The following is a 9,396-nucleotide window of genomic DNA, read 5'->3' as shown; positions in this document are numbered from 1 at the left end:
ATGCACAATAAAATTACTTTTAAAGATCAAATCTAGCTAATGGTGGTTCGTGATGTTTTTTCAGTTCTTTGATATTTTTTTTCTTATTCCCAGCTCAGAGGAATGTTCTCATTGGTAAGTTAAGTGTACACCCTGTGGCCAGTTAATTTGACTCCCAGATAGCATAAAATATTGATCTACTCAAAATAGAATTTAGGTCATTGAGCTACTGTAGTTACAATTTCAGTCTTAGCTGTGATTCTTTTTTTCCCTGGGAAGTGCACAAACATGCTCAGTCTCTGCATTAATACATAAAAAGCCTGCAGTGTCTGTTTACGTAAAGTGATTAAGGTTCATTTCAGTGTTTCACCTTTTTGACATTGAAAGGAGTGATGAGTGCAAGCCAGTTCAGCAGTTCATCAGTGCTGCAGCTGGTGGTGCTGTTGCAGAGGGTCTGTGTTCACATTGTTAGAGGGTACAGTAAACGCCAGTAGGTTGAGTGCAGACATCTTTGAGGACATCTTGGAGAAAGCAAGTCAAAAATGAACAGGTTTGTGGAACACAACTAACATGCATCTTTCACACTGCTATAATTAATTACAGTATAGATTAATAATGGTCTGTTTGAGCACATTACATTCTTTGGCTTGAGTGTTTTTCTTCCCCCCCTGTCTTGTCTCTCACATTTCACCTCTAAAATCCCACTGTAAGGTCAGAAGCAGCTTGTCCTGTCAGGACACGGAGTCTGAACAAAGCCCACTGTTTCTGTCTAAGAGAACATGCTTGAATAGCGATGACTTGGCCTTTCCTCACCACCATGGCTGCGCGCTGCTGAGTGAATATTAACTACACCTTTCCCCCATCTGTTCATGCACCACACACACACGCGTGCACACACATACACACACACACTGGACCTATTCGACAGGCCAGCGAACGACCAGTCAACCATCTGCTGTTCCACCCACCACACCACCTTTTCATTCTTCCTGTGTCCAGTCTTCAGGCATCAAAAATAATTAAGCAGTGGTGAGGCCTGTAAGTTCTACTGCAACTGTCAGCCCTCTTTCCTTGTTTATTCAAGTCATCCAAATTTCACATACCTGTTTTTTACCTAAACGTAATGTTTCCACTTTCCATATTTCAACAAATATAGCATGTTATGAAATAGTGATCTAATGTATGTAAATGACATATGACTGCAGCAGTGATATCTGTTGTACCAAAAATCTATTGCATTTTCATGGGGGCATTTTCTGTGTTTAATCCTGTCTCACACATGCTTTTAAATTTTAATGTAAGAAGGTCGAGCACCAAAGGTGCTGAGGCACCCTATTAGTATAATTCATATAAACAAGCATGAATCCGTACAAAAATACAGGAACTGCCGAAATAAAGTGTCTTAATAGGCCACTGTGAGCCCACAGAACAGCTTCAATGTGCCAGTGTCTGGAACTCTCAGAGATATGCAACTCTCTTCTCCCATGAGAACAGTGTTTTGTTGATTGTGGTAGAAAACGCTGTCTCAGGTGCCGCTCCAGAATCTCCTGTAAGTGTTCCCTTATATTGACATATTGACATATTGACTGTGATGACTGTCATATGGTTTACATCATTTTCATGCTCAAACCATTCAGTGACCACTTGTGCCCTGTGGATGGAGGCATTGTCATTCTGGAAGAGACCACCCCTGTTAGATTAGAACTGTTTCACCATAGGATGAAGGTGGTCACTCAGAATGGCTTTGTATTTACTGCCATTTACTTTGCCCTGGTTGAGCTGACCTAAACCAGGCCAGGAGAAGGTACCCCACACCCTAACAAAGCTGCTATAACCCTCAGAACACTTGGGCCTGTAGGTTTCTTTTGGTGAGCACCACCCATGCATTCATCTGCTTTTTGAGAACAAGGTGAAGGATGATTCATCTGACCATATGATTTTCACACTGTTCAGTAGACCTTTGCTTGTGTTCTGTGCACCATTTTACTCACAAATGTGCTCTTTTTGGTGTATTATGGGGTTTAAGCGCTGCAACCCGACTATGGTCATCCCATAAAATCCTTTACAGACTGCTCTTGCTTTATTGTCACTATATGCACTTGTGACTTCCCATGTATTCAAAATATCAAACAATGGTGTATGTCGGTGTTGGGTGTCAAAAATCACAATTGAGGGAATGCATTTAATATCTAATCAGTTCAGATATGAGTGGGGGAAGTCGAACAGAGGAAGCATGAAGGAGAAGAAGAATGTATGATTGTTTAAAGTAGTATGTCCTTAGGAGGTGAAAGATGATGAGACTGCCCATGTTGGCAAGCAGTTCATTTTTTGCCATGAGTTAAATAGACACTGAGATTTAAAAATGACTGACATGAAGAGATGATCTGCAAGCAGGGGGTGATCTCTTGATGAGAGGTTGTCACAGATTCAAGATTAATGAACAGAACTCCTGACACACCAGCCGGTGAGAACAGTGGATTTGAACTGAACATGAACAGCCGCGGGGAGCCAGTGAAAGGAATTGAGTGAGTAGATCTATTATTTGTATATAGTACTTTCCAAACACCACCTAAATAATGTCCTGAGACTGGGCTCGTTGACATCATTATATAATGAAAATTTTATGCCTGACTTTTTATTAGAGTCTACACAGCTGACTTGTTGCCTGTCTGTTTTTTTTCTTCCACCTGTTAGTTTGACAGATTGAGAAATTTTTACTCTCACTCTATGACCTTTTATTGCTATTCTACATAATACTGTTATTTACAGTTTTAAATAATATTCTTTTAGAAATGTAGAAATTCCCTAATAAATATATTTGGTAGGCTCCTAACTGGCTCAGTCAACCTGGTGCTTGTCTTGAGTGCAGACTGACCTCTACATTCTGGGTTCAATCCCAGATGTACCATCAGACAATAAGGGGAGCCTACGGTAGCAGTACAAATCTCCTTCGTTCTGCCAGGGGATGGTGGTGGGCGGATTGGTCAAGATTTCCTTGTCTCATCATTCGTAGGCACCCTGTGATTTGCCATGTGGCCCTGAGTTGTTTGAATGATGTCAAGAGAGTGGCATCTATCCTCCAGTTGGCACCCACTTCAGTGTGGTGGACTGTCAAGACTTGTGCGAGTGTATGGGAAGACTGTGTTCATCCTTTGGCAATCCCAAAAAACAGGGTTGCATAAATCGGAAAAATCATTAAAAAGGACATGTGGAATCATATTCCATGCAGAATCACCTTTCCATTCAGGTGGCATCATAACAGACAGCTGGGCATTCTATAATGATGACCACATCCCAGAAGACTCAAGCATCCTTCCATAAACATAACATTAGACAGACCCACACACAACAGAGAGCAGGATATTCTCTTGTGCTGGAACACATACCAAGGGATTCAAAAATGAAAACATTAATATTTTCACATTGCACACACATTAAATACATTTGAAACAATGTAAAGCTGAACATTACATTGTGCTTAAAACATGCTACACGTTTGAACATGTAAACATACCCCTCCGCTGATCAAACATCACCCAAATGTTCACACTCTTAAAACACATGCAAAACAATTAAGATCGGAACACTATTTTTCTGTAAGCTCCAAGACATACAAACGTAGTACACCTGTGTACTGCAACAGACAATTGCATAACTGCACGAAAATACCACAAAACTATGTTCCAGTTACTTAGTAAGAAAGCTGCATTAACATTAACGTTTCTACAGAGACATCATATTATAGATAAATTAAGAATAAGAACATTTCCGGAGCAGCTTTCGGCAATTCGGGTGCAATGTACTGCATTTTTGAAGGGTGAAAACTTTATATCCCCCTGGTTTGGACCCGGTGACCCCGTGTGGTCTTGTTAAAGCATCAGATTAGTCGCGCTGGGTAACTTCTTTGCATTACTAAAGCGAAACTGCGGTAACCAGGATGCAAATAGATAATTTAAGAAAATGTAAACGGTAAAATTTCAGTGGTAAGCATCCCGAAACAGAGCGGTCATTTACAGTAAATGTGGAAATGCGACGCTGCATCTTTAAACACTTAAACCCACGGTAATGCCTTTGTCAATGAAAACCACAGTGTGTGTGCCCCCTTTTCAGTTATTTCCCCCCAGGCCCTGCATGTGTGGTACGTAATGGAAAAATCTCAGTCACTTAAATCTACTTTCAGGCGCTCTTGCCCTCTCTGGCAGGATCTTTTACAAACTCAACACTCCTCATTGGAACACCAAACACACATAGCAACAAAAATAGGTAAGGAAACATCTTGGCAAAGGGCTCTTGTAACTTGTGAAGCGCCCCTTTTTATTTCACGGTGGGGTTCCAAATGTACAATCTAGCTATATTGTTGGCAAGGGACCATTTAAAGATGATTAAACAAGTCGTTGGGTCATACAGCACAAACAAAGCACGTAAATATGGCACCTGCGAAACAATGTCACAGGGGAGTTTGAAAAATAAAACGGAGTTCCGTTTTTAAAAAGGTTGAGGGTATCGATTCATTGGCCGTGCTCGGTCTGCGACTGGCGTATTAAGTACATAATAGGCCTAGTGTTTTCGCTATCGTTGATAACTATTAACAGCATTATAGACTTTACTTTCCATTACTTTCAAAATCTAATTGTTGTTTCAAATCTCCACATTAATCTAAACATATCAAGCCTCCTCCCTTCCTCCACTTAGGCTAACTGTACCCAACGTAAATAAAACATATTTAAAATAGAGCCTGAAAAACTATTATAATACTGGTAGTGCTCACGTGTTGCAGTAGCCACGACACGCAAAGACAGGTGTGTTGGCTGACCCGACAATTTTGACGTAAACTTTTATACTAAAAATCTTACGATGCATTTGAATATACCTCTTCATGCAGCGTTGTAAGAGCTGGTGTGATTAGTGTACCTAAACCGGAGAGGAAAGTGAGACGTAAGTTGGCGCGTCCACCTAGGGAAAAGTCTCGGAGACGCAGCGTGCTGAAAATGGAACTGTCTGTGCGTTTCTCAGTGCGCCCGGCGGCTGAAGTGAGGCTATGCTGATATGTCTTAGCAACAGCATCCTTCCGTCAACGCGTTTTCTTGGGTCTCTTCTCTCTTCGGTTCGGACGCAGGTAAGGAAACGATAATCATGTTCAGTTCAAGTTTCGTGTTTGTCTGAACCTTACCAAAGGTTTGCAGATGTTATATTTTTGATTTACATAAAAATACCCATCTTGACCTTGCGACGCTGTTTTACTGAAGAGTGCTTCGAATGATGAAAGGAAAGAAGGAAATACTTGTTTTTGCCTATTTCATTTTCTTCTCCTGCAAAGCTAACTAGCCCTTTTCATTTGACGATGGAAAGAATGGTTTGGTTTGTTTACATTGGGCTGTCAACGTGCAATTTTCATATTCAATTGGAGACTATCATGATATTCGAATACAACATTGCATCATTACATTTCATACTGAAAGGCACGTTTTGCGCATTTTGGTCAGTTAGGTGAACTGTCATTCCATATAAAACGTTTCGGCACGTCCGTGCAAACTTTATGGCTGTAGAATTGTAACGCTGCAGAAAGGACTGACACAAGGGCAGATACCTGTACACCTGCAATAAAAGAAGTGAGCGGTGTCAAGGACTGAAGTGGGAATATAAACGGGGACGTGAAAGTGGCAAAGCAGGGGTTGAACATGGAAAGCTGCTTTAAGCGTTTATTCATCCGGCAAACTAATATCTTTACAACGAGCAGCATCTCAATTTATGCTGTAGTACGACGAAATCATTTCTACAGCGGAATTCCAAGTCACGACTGGATTTCTTTTGGAAGCCACCACTAGACAGCAGATAATTGATTAACATGACAAACACGGTGCTTTCTTTCTTCATACTTTTCACTGAACTTAAGATGGATGACAAACATCTTTGCAGTAGGTATAAACTGCAAAACTAGGTTCTTAATTGTATTTTTTCTGTTACACTTGTGACATCTCCTCTGTACCAAATAAAATAAATCAGTGAAGGCTTTTGCATTTTTGAAAGGCTTAATCTCAGACATTTGCATGTAATTTCAGTAGGGGTAGCATCAGATAGTACAGTACAGTGTTGTCATTTAGCAGATAGTATACTTGTAATACATTTGCAATTGCATGGTAAAACCACAATTGATGAAAGATATATAGCCTTGTTTAGTGTAAGTCCTCTCTTGTTATAGGATGACTTTCTGTAGGGACAAAAGCAAAAACATTCAAAATGTTGGTGGCTGTGGTTTCTTTATAGAAACAATAGTTAGACAATGAAAAAGATTATTCAGTGCTTGCAACAATCTTGCCAGTGTTATGCTGTCTCATTAACCAGTGAATTTGCAAAGTACTGCTGTGCTTTTTATTTGCATATGCAAGCTACGTTACTATGCGTGAGAAAATAGCAGTCATTGTTGAATTAGTTTATAAGGAACGAATACCCTGACTGTATTAAAATATAGAAAACAATACGCTGTTTTGTGACACAGATTCTGTCAGCCTACATTTCTCCTACTGCAGACTTCATTGTTTCATATTTATTAAAGTATGAATTCTCAGAAAGAATCACAAGTGTTGTTGGACCCACGTCTGCAATCATCTTAAGTGTCACATTGTAACAGAGCTTACAACAAACAGCCATGACGCACCGTCTCCCCACTGTCCCAATCTCTAGTTTTTACTTGGAAATGCGGTTGTTTCCAAGTTCTTTTCCTGTGGTTAGCTGCAGAAGTGCACACCTTGTTTAACCAGGCAGCTAGCCTTCACAGGAAATGCTGTGAAGTCATAAGGAAAGCCTACCCTGAGGATTAGTTACAGAAAACGATCCTCTTCCTATCTTTAGCCAAGCTCTATAAATTATTGTGGCTGAGATTCAGGCTGTCGGTCTAGTGAATGAAGGGCTGTTTTCCCTGATGCTTTTATAGCTTGCATCGTGTCCATGTTGATGGTGCTTAATTTGACATTTAGACAGCTGGTCTGTATGACTGGGCCAATATGATGCTTCCTGAAATACTATCTGAAGTTCACAAAGTAACTGGACCTTCAAATATACATAACATCAATTAACTCTCTCTTCCATTTCACACAGCTGAATGCCTTCTGAATGACCTCTGATAATGACTTAGAATATTAGCAAAGGAGGCAGCTGATGAAATACCATGATTCATCAAGGTTCTTAACATTTTTTAAATAAATGCTTTCTCCTAACTGAGATATCCAAAGTCTTAAGCAGAACATCTTTGGAAATTTTATTTTATTTCAGAGGTCTTCACCATTCCCAGTTGTACTGTCAAATGGAGGACCCTTGTGGATGCTGTTGTTACAGGCTTGTTCTCTTAAAATGTCCAGGGACAACAGTGTGTTTAGGAAAGAAAATCAACATTTTTGTGTGTCCATGGAGCTTTTATGGTGAGTGCTAACATGTAGGAATGAAAGAGGATTAGGCTACCATAGCCCCATTTGCCAATACAAAAAAAAAACCAAAAACAAATACATAAAACAACTTAAAAAAACACGGTGCTTCATAAACCAAGATGTTAGCCATAGTGGCATCTCTGACCTTTGTTCCATGGAACTGTAGCATATACTTCAGATTGCCTTCACACAGTCATGAAGAAAACAGTGCATGACCTAGCAGGACAATCTTATTTCCCCCTGCGAAGTTCGTAATCATTCGTAATGTATAAAGTAGTAGAGGGACTGCCCGTGCCTTTACAAAAGCAATTAATGAGGTTCAACGGACAAAAATGAAATGGATTTGGTCAAAATCAGACATACAGTTCACTCCTATTTATTTAGCCAACATTGCAGTGAACAATTGTACAGTTCTTAACTGACAAATTTAACCTACAATTCTCTCTCTCTGTGTGTGTGTGTGTGTGTGTGTGTGTGTGTGTGTGTATATGTGTGTTCATTAATGTGTCACAATGTTTGATTCTTCCTGTAAGGAATTTTGGCACTGCCTCTGTCATTGTTCCCATCACAGAAAAAGATATTAAAAACCTTTTTATCATCTACCCAAAACATATTAAGGTAATAACTAACCTGGAACCGTAAAGATAAAGTATGTGTGTACTCATATAGCTACTGTGTCCCTTGCACTTGTAGACATAAATGGCCCTTGGGTCTGTTTTGAAACATTTTGGCATATTGATTGATCTACACCTCCTATGCTGATTGCTTATTAGGCTTTCATTTTAGTATGGACAGTGGTTTAGGCTTAATTCTCAAACACTATTTAAATCCATAATATATTTAAGAATACACAGTTTTTGGGTCCAAGCATTACTTATCCAACATATTTACATTTATTCATTTAGCAGACGCTTTTATCCAAAGCGACTTACAAAGGTTTCAGTTCTTTACAATGTTATCCATTTATACAGCTGGATATTTACTGAGGCAATTGTGGGTTAAGTACCTTGCCCAAGGGTACAGCAGCAGTGTCCCAGCGGGGATCGAACCGGCAACCTTTCGGTTATGAGTCCTGCTCCTTAACCACTATGCTACACTGCCATATGTTATATTAGAAATATAACATATTTTGAGATATTTAGAGATAAATTTAAACATATGTTGAGATAATTGTTTAATGCACTCCACCTGTTCTGTCAGTGTCAAGATTTTAGGAAAGCAGAATCATCTCAAAGACTCTCCAGTGCATTGTTGTAATTAATAGATTATTCCATGTGTTGATTTCTCCAGTGGTCTTTACTTTAAGGAAATTTTAAGTTAAGTATGTAAACATATATCTGTTACCATGCTGTGTACATTCAAAATCCGAACAGTTTGTCATTCACTAATAATTTGTTTTTTTATAACATTATTTATCTACATGTACATTACAACTAATGATAGTATGGTGCTCAAGAAGTGGTTGTGGCCCAGTCATTCGTTCTACTGATTTTTATGGCCATGCACTAAAGTGGGTAGGGTGTAGTGGTACGTAGTGGTACGTAGTGATACCATTTTGGCTGCGCATACATTGCTATAAGAGTTCATGTATAACTTATTCCCCCACTAAACATAAAAAAGTGCCTCTGGTTTATATTTGTATATGACATCATATGCACCTTTGACTTTTTGACTTGTTTCTCCCATTCACACAGATGGTGCCTCTATTATTTTTATGCCATTAATTCACCCCTGATAAATACATCATTTTGTATGCACCTCGAGCCTGTGCTATTATGCAGGAAAAAGTGGAATGAAGTTAATGGCACTAAAATAAAAAACATTTTGGAAATTGGTTTTGATAACTGTAAAAAGCTGTAACTTTTTTGTGCCACTGAGAAATACCTTCATGTATTTAATTTTAACATAACCTTAGTGAAAATTCCTTCATGTATTTTAATTCAACATCTGCCACTGTTAATAAGAGCTTTGTATGCTCTGTTTATCAGTCATTTGC

General features: G+C 39.2%; 1 protein-coding gene across 8 annotated transcripts in view; it reads left to right on the top strand.

The window, feature by feature from the left end:
- Positions 1–4,919: 4,919 nt before the first annotated feature.
- The window catches only part of atp2b2 (ATPase plasma membrane Ca2+ transporting 2), a 139,256-nt gene continuing 134,779 nt past the window's right edge, over positions 4,920–9,396 (top strand). For 5 of the 8 annotated variants that reach the window (XM_036531103.1, XM_036531101.1, XM_036531099.1 and 2 more), the window contains exon 1: positions 4,925–5,095. The gene's annotated coding sequence lies outside the window, so the exon portion shown is untranslated. Of the gene's footprint in view, positions 5,096–9,396 lie in introns of all 8 variants that reach the window. The other 3 variants (XM_036531106.1, XM_036531104.1, XM_036531102.1) reach the window with 2 other exon arrangements.

The sequence above is a fragment of the Megalops cyprinoides genome, chromosome 6, assembly GCF_013368585.1.
Source record: "Megalops cyprinoides isolate fMegCyp1 chromosome 6, fMegCyp1.pri, whole genome shotgun sequence".
Classification (NCBI taxonomy): domain Eukaryota; kingdom Metazoa; phylum Chordata; class Actinopteri; order Elopiformes; family Megalopidae; genus Megalops; species Megalops cyprinoides.
Note: the sequence above shows the minus strand (reverse complement) of the source record. Positions and strands in the feature narration are given on the sequence as shown.